Here is a 15,220-nt window from a genome sequence, read left to right as displayed (position 1 = left end):
GTCACCTCTCGTCCTCACAACAAGAAGAAATCTGAACAAACCGAAAATTATCAATCCTTATTAGAGGGACTGGAGGAGAGGTCACAGGGCAAATTGCCATGCTGAAAACCAGATAGACAGGCAAACACAGGGAACAGAAGCTGCTGAAGCCAGAAACTGAGAGGAGCATTTAAATGGTACTCACAGATTACTAGAAGCTGACGGTGGCCTGGCTTGAGCATTCAAAACTCCTTGGGGACCAGACTTAGTGGGGATCTCACACTTTTCTAAGTGTTACCACTAGGAGCCCAACCAGGTTCTCATAGTAAAGATCAAAAAAATCCCCAGAGAACTGACACTGCCAACTTCAGTACTAATTATAAAGCTACAGTAACCAAACTGTGGAAATGGTGAAGAAAGAAAACACAGACAAACAGGTCACTAGGAAACAATACAGAGCTCAGGAATAGACCTACACAAACACTCAAGTGATCTTTGAGGAAGGCACAAAGGCAATTTAACAGGGAAAGGATAGACTTTTCAACAAATGATGCTAGAATGACTAGACATCTACATGTGAAAAATAAATAAATCTAGGCACAGATTTTACACCTTCCACAAAACGGATCTTACACCTGAATGTGAGGTGCAAAACTCTAAGACTCCTGGATGACCACATAGGAAAAAATCTGGGTGACTTTGGGTTTGGTGATGACTTCTCAGATACGATGCCAAAAGCACAATCCAGGAAAGAAAAAATTGACAAGTTGAACTTCATACAAATTAAAAAACTTCTGCTCTGTTAAAGACACTTAAGAAAATGAATAAGCAAGTGATGGACTGGGAAAAAATTTGGCAAAATACAGATCTGATGAAAGGCTGGTGTCCAAAATATATAAAGGACTCTTAAAACTCAATAATAAAAAAGCAAAAAACTCAATTTAGAAATGGGCAAAAGATCTGGATACTTCACCAGAAAAGATACATGGATGGAAAATAAGCATATAAAAAAGATGCTCGAAATCATGTGACACTAGGAAATTGCGTATTAAACCAATGAGATGCCACTACACTATAATATACACCTAATAGGAAGGCTCAAATCCAAACAAGTGACAATACCACAGTCTGGCAAAGATGCAGAGCAACAGGGACTCTCAGTCACTGCTAATGGAAATGCAAAATGCTAGTCACTTTGGAAAACAGTTTGGCACGTTATTTTTTCTTAAAATAAAAAAAAAGCTAAACACAGCCTTACCATATAATCCCAAAAATAGCAGTTTTCGATACTTACCAAAGTAATGTGAAAACATGTTCACTCAAAAGCTTGCATCCAAGTATTTGCAACAGTTTTACTCATACTTATTAAAAACTGAAAGTAACCAAAACATCCTTCACTAAATGAATGGCTAAACGAACCGTGGTATAGCTGTACAAGAGAATGTGATTCAGTGATAAATGCAATGAGCTATCAGGCCATGAGAAGACATGGAGGAACTTTAAATACATAATGCTAGGAAGAAACTAGTCTAAAGACTCTACACACTGTATGATTCCAACACTAGGACATTCCAGGAAAGTCAAAATGGTAGAGACAGTGAAATGATCAGTGACTGCCAAGTGTGAAGGAGGGTGAATTGGCTGAACACAAGGAGGTTCTCAGCAGTGAAACTCTTCTGTGTGACACTGTACTGGGGATTCTGGACATGGTAACTGTCAAGCCCCATAGAACTGTAAAATTCAAAGAGTGAACCCTAATGTAAACTATGGAGTTTAGTTAATTATAATGTATCAATATTGATTAATCAGTTGTAAACATGTATCACACTAATGCACGATACTGATAGAGGAAATTGTGTGCTAGGGGACCAGAGAGAATAGGGAAATTCCCTGTACTATCGGCTCAATTTATCTGTAAACCTAGAATTATTCTAAAAAAAAAAAAGTCCATTACATTTTATTAAAGTTAGGATGCAACAGCCCCAAATCAAAATTGTGGCGGCATCCTGTTACTGTGTGGGTAATACTGGGCGTTGAGGTGAACCAAGTTGGAGTCAGAACACTTGGAGACATCAATGCCTGTGCCTTCAACCACTGGCTCTGTGGGTGTCCCTGGAATCCAGAGAGCAGATCAGTTAGCCTGAGACAGATGCAGTGCTCCAGATAGTGCAGGCTTCTGGTAAGGACAGAGAGATATCATCTTAGGGCAGTGATATGGCTGATATATATATGTTATTTTGGACGTGGGTGAATCTTGAAGTCTAAAAAGTATTTAACTTAGAAGACAGATATCTCTGCTCATTATGTTAAGAATAAATTTAGAATCACTGTTAAACTTATATCTTGATTTCCCTAGCTGGCCAGGACCTCATCAGTAGCTACTGATGTCACTAGTGTCCTCTGATCACCTTGGCAGTGTTAACTGTTTTGGCCCAACAGGAAACTGAGGTGTTGCTTGTACCTAAGTTGCTGACACCTGGCAGAAGTCCAGGGTCACTAGCCCAGAGCAAGTCATCCAGCTGTTGGTAACAACAAGGAGGGGGACCAGGCCATCCACTGAGGTCATCTCCATGCAGCATGAGCCACTTGCTCTAATGAAGTCACTACACTTCTCATATCTCACTAGTCACTAGACTGAGAGTTCTGTGAAAGCGGAGATCATATTCTACTCATCTCTGTGTTCATGATTCCCAGCTTAGGGTCTGGCACTAAGGAAGTTCTCAGCAGTGCTCACTGAAGATAGAATAAAACTGACTACAGACATCCAATCCCATCACTGACATTCCTCTCCAAAATGTCCTACCAGGGATGCTATAATTTCTCCCAAGATGCAGCAAGTGCCCCTCCTACACCTGTAGACCCCTGCTCTACACCAGTCATGCCCCAGGATCTTCTGCAGGACACTGGAGGAAAAACAGGTCTGCTCTGAAGAATCCCTCTTATGGTTCCCCTTGTCCTTAGGAGCAATGTCTTCACCTACACTCCCATCCTCTGGGCTGCCATGACACCCCACTTTTGGAGAACTACTCTATTTTCTTGAAATCATGTCTTTGTGTTCTTTCTCTCATGAGCTTCTGTTCCTTGGGGAAACTACTATCTGAGCCCAAGTGCTTAACACAGTGTAGAGAAAATTAAACACCTAGTAAATACATCACATAGAGACCCTCCTCAACTGAAAGTGCAGAGGAACAGTGTAAGTAGCACTGCCTCATATACTGGCAAGAATCACTTACTCTGGCACCTGACCTAGGGCAGAACGGTTTAATGTAAGAATGGACATCTCTAACCCTTCTCCAAGCATGGTTATTCCCTCTAATCCACACTGATCTGAAGAGCATCCATTGCTACGGCAGCCCCGAGGTCAAGTATTAACCACATAGTAACAGGATGCCACCACAATTTTGATCTGGGGTTGTTGCATCCTAACTTTAATAAAATTTAATGAACTTTGGTTTTTAGAATAATTCTAGGTAAATTGAGCTAATAATTCAGATAAATTGAGCTAATAGTACAGCAAAGATGCACCAATTCAAAGAGAGCCATAAACAGGAGTACTGTTATGTTTCCCCAAAAACATCCCTAGAATGCAACCTCTTCTCCATTAGTCAGAAAAGGAAGACAACAGTCCACTATATAAAGTCCCAAACACAGGAAAATCTAAATACAATGAAGTTGGTTATCCAAATATTTATTCTATTCAGATCTGATCACAGGGACTAGGGATTAGGAAATGACTACAAAGAGGCTCAAGGGAATTTGGGGAAGCCAAAAATGTACTGAAATAGAACTCTGCTCATGGCTGCACAATTCTATAAATCAACCTAAATGATTAAGCTGTGCACTGACAATGGGTGAATTTTATTACAAGTAACTCTTTAAATGAACTTCTGGGTTTCCACTCCAACATGGAAAGAGCTAGGGAGTCATCACTTATCCTCACAGCTAGAGAAAAGCTGAACAAACTGAAAGTCAGCTCTGCTAGGCTGGACCAGAGAAGTGAGGTCACAGGGAAAACTGCCACCCGAAAACTGAGAGAGACAGGCTAACCCACGAAGAGTCACAGCTCACCAGGAAGAGAAGCTACTGGGGACAGCCACCGGGAGGAGCACTTAAATGATATTCACAGATTACCAGCAGCTGAGGGTGGCTTGCCTTGAGCATTAAAACTCCTTGAAGACCAAACTAAGGGGGAATCTCACACATTACCAAGTTTGACTACAACAATCTCAGGTTGTCATGATGAAGTTCAGAAAAAAAACCCTCAAGTTGGTACTACCAACTTCAGGACTTACTAGAAACCTACAAAAACCAAAACAGCGTGAAGTTGGTGAAAAGAGGAAAAATACACAAATAAGATCTATGGAAAAGAACACAGAGCCCAGAAACTGGCCTACATCCAGTCCACGGATCTTTCATAAAGGTTTAAAGACATTTAAAACAGCAAGGATAGCCTTTCCAAACAATGGTGCTAGAACAGCTAGACAACCAAATGCAAAACCAATCAATCAATCAATCAATCTAGGTGTGCATGTTATGCCCTTCATAAAGTGAATCTTACACCTAAATGTAAGGTGCAAAACCATGAGAATCCCAGGAGATCACACAATAAGAAGAGCTTGGGAACTTGGGTTCGAGGATGACTTCTTAGATACAACACTCAAAAGCACAATCCACGAATGAAAGAAATAAAGTTGAGCCTCCGGAAAATGAAAACCTTCTGCCTGTGAAAGACACTGTGAAGATAACGGAAAAAGCAAGTCAAAGACGGGGAGAAAATATTTACAAAATAATCTGATAAAATGCTGCTGTCCAAAATATATGAAGAATTCTGAGAACTGAACAACACAAGGCAAACAAATAATAACAATATGTGAAAGATCTGAGCACATCACCAACAAAATACGCAGATGGCGCATAAGCATATAGAAAATGCTCAAAATCATTGGTCATTGGGGAATTGAACATTAAAACAAGGAGCTATCACTGGAAACCTATTAGAATGGCTAAAATGCAAAAAGGGAAACACACCGAATGCTGTCAAAGATAAGGAACAGCCAGAACTCTCCATAGCTAGTGAAAATCAAAATGTACAGTCACTTGGGAAAACTGAAGTTCACTCAAAATCCTGCACATAAGTACTTAGAGCAATTTTATTCATCAGTGTCAAAACTTGAAGAACCAAGATGTCTTTCACCAAGTGAATGAATAAACACACTGTGCTGTAGCCATACAATGAAATCTAATTCAGTGATTTTTTTAAAATGAGCCATCAAGCCACAAAGACATGGAGGAAGTTTAAGTCCATCACGTGAGCAAGAAGCCAGTCGGGAAACCTATATACTCTATGATTCCAACTGTAGGACATTCTTGAAAAGTCAAAAAGATAGAAACAGTGAAATGATGAGTGGTTGTCAGGGGTGGAGGAGAGGAGGCATGAAATGGTGAAGCACAGGGAATCTTCAGCAGTGAAACTATTTTGCATGATGCCGTATTGGGGATTCACGACATTATGTAATTGCCAAAACTCAATCTGTGAAAACTCAAAGAATGAACTCTAATGTCCACTATGAACTTTAGTTACTAATGATGTATCAATATTGGTTGGTCAATTGCAACAAATGGACCACACTAATATGACATACTAATCGGAAAATTGTGTGCTGGAAGTCAGGGGACCCTGGGAGAACTCTCTGTACTATCTACTCAATTTATCTGTAAACCTAGAACTACTCTAAAAAATAATGTCTATTAAGTTTTTTGAAATTAGGAGGCAGCAGACCCAAATCAGGTTTTGGTGGCATCCGGTTCTTGTGTGTTTAGTACTTGGCATAGAAGTGCACCAACTTAGAGTCAGAGCAGCTGGAAATTTCGATGCCTGTGCCTTTTTCCTCTATTGCTGGGGTGCCCTCGGAATACAGAGAGCAGATCAGTTAGGCGGAAGCAACCTCAGTGATCTAGATAATGCAAGCGTCTGGTAAGGACAGGGACAAACCATCCAGGTGGGCAGCACTTAATGTTAAGACTACAAACACGTGAGACTCAGCAGCTGCCCCAGGGGCACCCACAAATCAAAAGAGAAGGAGGCTGGGAGGGGCTGAGGGATATGGGATGACTTCCCTGCCTGAAAGACAGAAGCAGCTCCAGAGATTTTGGTAAATAATGTGGGTTTCAGTACAGTGTGGTCTATTCAAAAAGTTTAAAAGAAAGAAAGAGAGAGAAAGAAAAAGAAAAGAGAAGGATGGAAGGCAGGGAGGGAGGGAGGAAGGAAGGAAGGAAAGAAAGAAAAGAAACAGGCATGAAAGGAAAGAAGGAAGGAAGGAGGGGAGGGAGGGAGGCAGGAAGGAAAGAAGGAAAGAAGGAAGAAGGGGAGAAAGGAAGGAGGGGAGGGAGGAAAGAGGGGAGGGAGGGGAGAACAAATGAACTTACACAATGATGAGAAGATCCAGAGAAACTTACACCACCAATATTTTCCATTAACAGGAACATGCTAACTAGTTATTAGAGAGACACGCACTACTATAAAATCATATTGTTACCATGATGTACAATTCCTTCCTCCTTTTCTGAAATACATTCTGTCTCTGGCCTGCTGTTTCCAGTGACACTGAGTCCTCCCTTTGGACAAATTCTGGCACCCACAGGAATGAGATGGGACAGTGGACCCCAGAACACCAGGCCATGACCTTCCCTGCTACTCCTTGTCCACCCCAGAAGCTGCCTGGCTGCAGGTGGGGGTCTCAGCCCCTGGGTCTGACATCATCCCTTTGCCTTGCTCACTGGGCTTCTCTCCTTGCACTGGCTCCCACTCCCCCAGGACCTGGCAGGTGACCACATGAGAAGGACACAAACAGGCCACACCACTTTCTTTCTTCCCCTCTTGATGCCTGCAGTGGTGAATTCCATGAGGTAGTGACCTGATATTTACTCATTATGGTGCCCCTAGCCCAGAACAGGGCCTGGCACCTAATAGCCACCCTTTGAATGCTCAGTGAAAGAAGGTGTCCACCACAAGGTCCTGAGGAACCAAGAATTCCACTGTGGCCCATTAGTTTTAAGTCCTACACAATTCTAGGATGGGAGCTGTGAAAGGCCTTCAAAAGTGGCCACTCTCTGAACCATTATACTGGCAGCTGAGCCACGTTTCCCCATCCTGGACACATCTAGAGGGCACCGCCTAAATCCACACACATCTCCCCACCCAGGATGGTGCAGGGGCCTTAGCCTGGGAAATGCGGGTGGACGGGAGAAACATGAAAGCTGAAGAGGAGAAAGCAGGGTGGAAAGAGAGAGAGAAATGGGGATGGAGACTGGGGGTGAGAGGGGAAGAGAGAGGAGAGGAACGCAGATCCAGCCACTGAGGAAAAGGCCTGAAGAGAACACTGTCCTCTCCTGAAGTCAAATAACTTCCACCTGATCACGCGCTGCAGGTCGTGCTGGCACACGCTGGTCATGCTGCGATGTTTAGGGTCCATGGCATCTTCTTTTTGTATTTGAGTCATAATAGAGAGAGGACTCTCTGACCTCATGATTTTTACCTGTTGGATCTGGCAGCTCTTCATGTCAGCCCACACCATGTGAGGCTGCTCTTGGTGCCGCGAATGGGGAAGATTCTACATCAGTGCCTCGGAGAGTCCACTGCAAGTCCAGGACAGCGGGAGTCGGTGGTGCTCCAGCATGGAGCCCGAGAGCACACAGCACTGAAGCTCCAGACACCCTCAGGAGGACAGTAAAGGACAACGTGCCGGTGAGAGCCTGGGTCAGCAGGAACCTTCGCCTGGGTCTGGACATGCTTTGCCTTCATATTGGCTATGACATAATAGACAGAAATCAAGGTTAACATTGAGATTCAGCACTTGGGCAACTTGAAGGATGGAACCGCCACTTATTAAGGCTGGGAAGAGGGAGAAAGGAGCAGATTGAAAGGGGGCGGGAACTAGAGTGGTTTCTGTCATATGTAATCAACAGTCCTGAGCAGCCTGGGAAACACAGTAAGTCCCTGTCTCTGAAAATAAAAAATTAAAAATCAGCCGAGCATGGTGGCGCATACTTGTAGTCTCAGCTACTCTGGAGGCTGAGGCAGGAGGATTCCTTGAGCCTTGAGTTAGAGGTTACAGTAGCTATGATGGCACCATCACACTCCACCCTGGGGGGCAGGAAAAAGAGTCCTGACTGATTGCTTGAGTAGCCAGAGAAAGTGCTTACTTTTCACAAAGTACTATTTGAGGCAGATCTCAGTGAACAGGAATCCTTTCTCTCTGTTAGGAGGAGAGTGTGGGTGTGGTTAGTTAATGCTGATTGAACTATCTTTGGAGCTCATCTCCTGCTCTGTCTGGTCTATTTATACATGGATATTCTATCTGCTGTCTCACTGAGCTTTGCTAGTTCATGCTGCAGTAACAAAAGCCCCCGAATCTCAGCAGCTACACGTACAAAGGTGGATTTTCACTGACATTTCCTTTTGTGGCAGGTTGACTGTGGCTCTGCTCTATACAAGCTATTTGATTTGTTAGACGGTGCAAGCTGTGATACTTGGACAATTGTTGAATGTGGTATCAGTATATTCATTCATTCATCTAACAAATATTCATTCAATATCCTGTTTCATACCAGGCAAGGTCAAGTACTGAGAATACAGTAGTGAATAAGGGATAAGATTTCCAATTTCCAAGAGCTTATACTGAAAATGAAATTAAACACATGCAAAATAATCATAACAATAATGAATACCATATTCATAAATAACAGATCTTAGTAAATATTTTAAACTAGAAATATATAGATATTATTAAACTAAAATGGCCAGGTGTGATGGCTCACAACTGTAACCCAACACTTTGGGATGCCAAGGTGGGAGGATCATTCAGTCCAGGAGTTTGAAACCAGTCTGGGCACCATAGGAAGGAAGACCCTGTGTACAAAAATCAAAAAAGAGCCGGGCCTGGTGGTGCATGCCTGTAGTCCCAGCTACTAAGGAGGCTGAGGTGGGAGGACTGCTTAAGCCTGAGAGCTCAAAGCTAGTGAGCCATGATCAGACCACTGCACCACTGCACTCCAGCCTGGGCGACACAGCCAGACCCTGTCTCAAGAGAAAAAAAAATTAAGGGAAAAGAAACAATTTAACAGATGTAGTCCTGAAACTATTATGTAGAATACTATTGTCTACATCACATCACATCAGCCCTTTAAATGGCTTAACACTTGTTTAGGTATGATCCCTAAAGTTTTCCTGGTAATTAAGGACACTTAAGAACAATTAAGTAGAAAAGAGTTACTGCCTTGACAGGAAGATTGTAAACATTTTAAAAAGACAAATAAATAAAAGAGTCAAAACTGTAGCTCTTTAAGGCCCAAATAACATCTAATTCAAGACACAATGAACATCTAGCAATCATTCTCAACACCATATAATTCACTTAATACATTTTGCCTGAACGTCCAACAGATCTGAATTACCAACACCTGTATATAGCCAAGAAATTCACAATCATTTATAAATTACCAACTATGACTCCATCTGCTCTACCCACATTTTACAAATCATTTATTTATTTTATTTTATTTTATTTTATTTTGTAGAGACGGGATCTCACTATGTTGCCCAGGTTGGCCCAGAAACAGACACACACTAACTTCATAAATCAGATGATCATACAGCCATCCAATTTATGGAAAAAAAGTGCCCAACAGTACAGAAGGGCAAGGATGGTCTTTTCAATACATGGTGCTGGATCAAGCAGTCACATTCATGTAGTAAAAAGTGAATCAGGACCAGGTGCAGTGGCTCACACCTGTAATCCCAGCACTCTGGGAGGCTGAAGCAGGCAGACTATTTGAGCCCAAGTTCAAGACCAACCTGGGAAACATGTTGAATCGTCATCTCTACATAAAATACAAAAATTAGCCAGACAACGGTGGCACATGCCTATAGTCACAGCTACTCAGGAGGCTGAGGTGAGAGGATCACTTGAGCCAGCAGGTAGAGGCTGCAGTGAGCTGAGATCATGCCACCACACTCCAGGCTGGGCAGCAGAGTGAGACCCTGTCTGAAAAATAAATGCATAAACTAAAATAAAATTGCTATAAGGCTAACACAGATGTGTTCATATTCTTATGTTAGGCATTGATTTCTTAAACAGGACACAAAAAGCAGTCACTATAAAGGAAAAGATTGATCAAGTATAATTTTATTAAAATTAAGAAACTCAGCCTGGGTGCAGTGGCTCACGCCTGTAATCCCAATACTTTGGAAGGCAAGGAAGTGTTTCACTTAAGCTGAGGAATTCCAGACCAGCCTATACAATGTGGCAAAACCTCATCTCTACTAAAAATACAAAAAAGAGCTGAGAATAATGGTTCTCCCCTGTAGGTCCCAGCTACTTGGGGGCTCAGGCAGGAGAATCACCTCAGCCTTGGGAGGTCCAGGTCGCACTGAGCTGTGATTCTGCCACTGCACTCCAGCCTGGACAACAGAGTGAGATCCTGTCTCAAAAAGAAAAAAAAAAACAACTAGAGAATCTCCATTCATGTAAAAACACCATTAAAAGAGTGAAAAGGTAGGCTACAGTTTGAAAAAAGAGAAATGCAATACATATATATTCTAGAAAGGACACATATCCAGAATAAAGTATTACAAATCAACAGAAAAACAAGCACATCAATGATACAAAGATTGAACAGGCACTTCACAAAAGAGGACATATAACTGACAATAAAAAATACTCAATCTCAATACGAGGAAAATGCAAAATGAAACCACACTGATATATTGCTGTACCTCTACTAGAATGGCAAAATAATTTTGAACTGACAAGCATCAGCAAGGATGTGGGGTAACCGGAATATTCCCTGCTAAATGGTACAACCACTTTGGGAAAATGTTCAACAATATCTCATACTAAAGTTTTATCCTTCATATACCTCTAAAACCAACAATGCCACTCCTACATATATACCCCAATCTAGTAATGTTCTATTTATTGATCTGTGGTGGTTCACTTAGTAAAAATTCATTACCTGTACTTTTTTTTTTTTTTTTAAGAGACAGGGTTTCACCATGTTGGCCCGGCTGTTCTCAAACTTCCGACCTCAGGTGATCCACCTGCCTCGGCCTCCCAAAATGCTGGGATTAAAGGCATGAGCCACCATGCCCAGCCTCTGCCATCCAGGCCAGAGTGCAATGGCATGATCAAGGCTCACTGCAATCTCAACCCCTTGGGCTCTGGTGATCCTCCCACCTCAGCCTCCCGGGTAGCTAGGACTACAGGCACACACCACCACACAAAGCTAATTTCTGTATTTTTAGTAGACATGGGGTTTTGCCATATTGCCCAGGCTGGTCTGGAAATGCTGGGCTCAAGTGGTCTGACCATCTTGACCTCCCTAAGTGCTGGGATTACAGGTGTGATCCACTGCTCCCAGACCACCTGCGCTTTTAAAATTGTGAACTTCTCCTGTGTACTTCAGTAAGTTTTCAAAGATTTCTTTGACACAAAGTTCTCAGAAATCTTAAAGCTAGCATTTTAGAATACAAAAAAAAGAGGGCTTCAGGTTCACTGGTGAAATTTTACTAGTAAAATTTAAAAACAAAAAGAAAGCAACTGACGCATAACAGGTCAGATCAGAGATTAAAAGCTACCAGCAGATCACTTTAACTTCCTCCAGCCCTGGGAGTCATTCCTTCCGCAAAGAAAGGATGGACAACACTGTAACCCGAAGAAAAGATGGCACTGCAGGAAAAGACTTCCTGTCGGAAGCAGCTTTACCAGCAAAAGACAGCAGGTAAGCGAGGAAACCATTTCAAAAGTCCTGCTTGACTCCTGGGTGAGAGGATGCCAAATGAGATCATCTAAGAAGCCCCAAAGACAGACAGACAGACAGACAGACAGACAGACAGACAGAGACAGACACAGGGAAATCACAGCAGGTCTTTGGATCGCAAACAGCAGCACCACAATCCGACCTACTGGAAATGCTGCGGTGACTCTGAGGCTTGCCCCTAGTCCTGCGGCGACTCAGTGACGGCTGGTCTGGAATTCCTCAGCTTAAGCGATACACTTCCTTGGCCTCCCACAGTATTGGGATTACAGGCGTGAGCCACTGCGCCCAGGCTGAGTTTCTTCAAACGCTCCTCTAGCGCATCCTGGACCTGGCACACATGACTTGCCCGCCACCAGCCTGGAGACAGCGCCAGGCGCGGAATCCCGGGGGCCAGTAAAGATGCAACTTCGCAAGTCAGAGGCCAGAGCGCTGTCGCCCCGCAGGTCCCCAGAGGGAACCGATTTCTGGCCTCGAAGCTGGGGCGCAGGGTCAGCGTCCTCCACAGGATTTACGAGGACCTGCCCGCGAAGCTGCTCCGTCCCTGCCCCCGCTGCGATGCCACAGGAAGACACCCCGCGAGTTTCTTACCCCGCGCCCGCGAGAGGAGGGCGGGCGCCAGCGGCGGGAGAAGAATCGAGCGCAGGAAACTGGCCCGGGCGCCCGCCCCGCTCGCGCGGCAACACTTGCTGGGCCCCCGCCAGACGCGCCGCGACCCTGCCGTGCACCCACTCGGCCCGGACTCACCGGGGTCAGGCTTGGCGTCCTCACCTCGGAACCGCTGGAAGGATTTCACCGGAAACGTTAACTTCCCGTGGAGATGGCCGCCGCCCGGCAGCGCCCCCGCCTGCTCCTGGCTCCGCAGGTCGCCCTTCTGCCGTTGACAAAAGCATCGCGCTCACTCAGAAACTCCAGCGCCCGGGGACCCGCACCTACGCTTTCCGGGCACCGCCGTCTCAACCGCCGCCCGGCCCCTCCCGCAGCCCGCGGGCTCCTCCAGGTCGCCCTGCTGAGGGCCCAAAGCGCAGGCGCGGGCCTTAAAGGGCCCCTTTACTTCAACGGCACAACCTTGTTAGGGGCCCCTGGGGGATGGACCAGTGAGGCAAGAAAGGGGAAATCCCTCTCTCCCCTCCGCCTCTCTTTCAAAGCACCAGCCCGGAATACTGAAAAACGCTGATTTCCTGGCGACTGGAACCGCCCCTAGCAGGTTAAAGAGGCCGGAAACACACCCCCCGGGGGGCCCGAGCGAACCCGCTCTTAGGACTGCAGGTCTTGGAGCATTTGCACCTCTAGGAGCATTTGCACCTCAGCAGCTCCCTCCTCCCTCCTAGGTTTCCCTGTGTTGTCTCCGCAGGAAAAGGGTTTTCTTTCCCTCTATTTTCAGTAGATGAAGTGGAAGGGCAGGTGTTCCTGTCTGTTCCAAGACTGTGTGGTTTGTGTACAACAATATGGTGGACCTTCCCAACATAAAACTAACTCATGAATTAGAAGGAGGTATACTAAACTGGAACAAACAGGTGAGGAAAACCCCTCTCTTTCCGGTCAGAAATATGGGGGAACATAAAAAATTGTCCATGGCCTGGGAAAATATAATGCATTAGTTGTGATATCGCTAGCCTAGAGTTAGAACCTGTACAAGGCCATTTTATAAAGGACAAAACTGTTTCCATTCTCCTCACAATGACTGCTAACCTTGGCTTCTGTAAAGTTTACCTCGCAAAATGCAAAGAGGTAAAGCTGCATACTTTTTCTTATCTGTAACTGCCAGAATTGCTGGCCTTTGTTTACCAGTACTGACCAGAGTAAGCACCCCCAGATAATTCCATCCTGGCGCCAAGCAACTGAAAAATCTGTGGACCCCACACCTGTCCAAATAATGTATAAACTAATGTTTATCTTAACTTCTGCAAACCTCTTAAGTGGCAATCGGAATGACAAAAGTCCCCTGGCCCTTGGAATGTCTGGAGCCCCCCTCACCCTCCTCTCAGCCTAGGAGGTATTGAAAGCTTTCATTCTGATCTCCACTCTTCACCCCCACTCCCAAGGTGGTTTTGCCACTATACAAAATGTCTTGTCACCCTTCTTTCTCTGCCACGGGTTGGAGAGACGTGAGTCCTCCGTGGTCGCCAGCAATAAACCCTGCAATTTGGCATACTTTTGTCTTGGTGTTGACTTTCTGTGCTCCGGCTGATACAACATAGTAACATATAGGTCATAAGTGAAAGAGCAAAGCTAGTTCACAAGTAGGTGCAAAATATAAATATGTTTGTGCATGTGTATTGGGATATGCAAATAATATGTAGACTAAACGTGTGTGTTTATGTAAACATGCATATACATCATATATTTTACAGTGACTCTGTGTGTGTGCAAATATTTTCTTAGCTTTTTTTCTGCCTCTCATCTTCTTGGTTTCTCTCTCTAGCTCTTCTTCATTAGAACTCTTCTAGAAATAATTGCCTGTGACATTGAGTGACCAAACATCCCAGTTTGCCAGCAACAGTTTGGGATTATGCCTTTGTCTCAGCGTATATTATCATAAGCCTTCCTTTTGATCTCAAGTTTGGATGAAAGTGTATGTAGTTATGCTACCATTGAATAAGTCTTTTCAAAGGCTTTCGCTGATTCATGATAAAGCCTAAATTCCTACCCATCACATTAAAGGACTTATGTGATGTGATCTTATTCTGTTTCTACACGTTGTTTTTTCTTTTTTTTGAGACAGTGTCCTGCTCTGTCACCCAGACTGGAGTGCCATAGTGTAAATCAGGGCTCACTGTAGCTTTGAACTCCTGCTGGGACTGCAGGCACCCACCATCATGCCCAGGTAATTTTTAATTTTTTTGTAAAGCTGGAGTCTCATTATGTTGGCCAGGCTGTTCTTAAACTCCTGGCCTCAAGGAATCCTCCCACCTCAGCCTCCCAAAGTGTGAGCCACTGTGCCTGGCCAACTGCTTTGCTTTTTCAGAGAAAAAATCCTCTTTGGCTGACTTGGCCAGTAAACTCTACTTTGAACAGACTACCTCTTGTCTTACCTGTGTTTTGCTTTCTGTGACACATCTCTGAAACGAGACTGACTATTTTGTCCGGATGTAATGTTTTTGTCTCCTGTCCGCACTTAGGGCAAGGATATGCATATAGTCATTTCATCAGATCATAGCACCTGAGGGCTTGCAAATTGCTTTTCCATCTGACTCAAGATCATTCCATATGAGATTGACCCTAAGACATGCGCAGCAATAAGTGCGGGCCATATCCCTTGGAAAGATGCCTCTGGATTACTCAAAGATGACGCTTGTTCTTAGGTTGTCCCAAAAGGCTTTGTTATTGAAGGAGAGGTCAGGGTATTGATTCCTTGGCTTACACAGGAAGTACTACTCATATGCCCAGCTGACTAATTCCTGGTATGGTGTGGCTGACATGCCAC

The 15,220-nt window shown here is 44.2% G+C and overlaps 2 protein-coding genes across 17 annotated transcripts in view; one reads left to right on the top strand and one right to left on the bottom strand.

The window, feature by feature from the left end:
• LOC103791179 (uncharacterized) overlaps positions 1 to 12,817 on the bottom strand; it is a 36,208-nt gene extending 23,391 nt beyond the window's left edge. For 9 of the 14 annotated variants that reach the window (XM_078355291.1, XM_078355293.1, XM_078355284.1 and 6 more), the window contains exons 1-2: positions 12,541 to 12,817; positions 7,515 to 7,785 (exon numbers count right to left, since the gene is read on the bottom strand). The gene's annotated coding sequence lies outside the window, so the exon portion shown is untranslated. Of the gene's footprint in view, positions 1 to 7,514; positions 7,786 to 11,942 lie in introns of those variants that run through there. The other 5 variants (XM_078355292.1, XM_078355297.1, XM_078355285.1 and 2 more) reach the window with 4 other exon arrangements.
• The window catches only part of LOC103788982 (uncharacterized), an 870,763-nt gene that overhangs the window by 574,175 nt on the left and 281,368 nt on the right, over positions 1 to 15,220 (top strand). The gene's annotated exons all lie outside the window — the stretch shown is intronic.

This window comes from Callithrix jacchus, chromosome 18, assembly GCF_049354715.1.
Source record: "Callithrix jacchus isolate 240 chromosome 18, calJac240_pri, whole genome shotgun sequence".
NCBI lineage: Eukaryota > Metazoa > Chordata > Mammalia > Primates > Cebidae > Callithrix > Callithrix jacchus.
The sequence above is the reverse complement of the archived record's forward strand: the minus strand, read 5'-3'. Positions and strand labels throughout refer to the sequence as shown.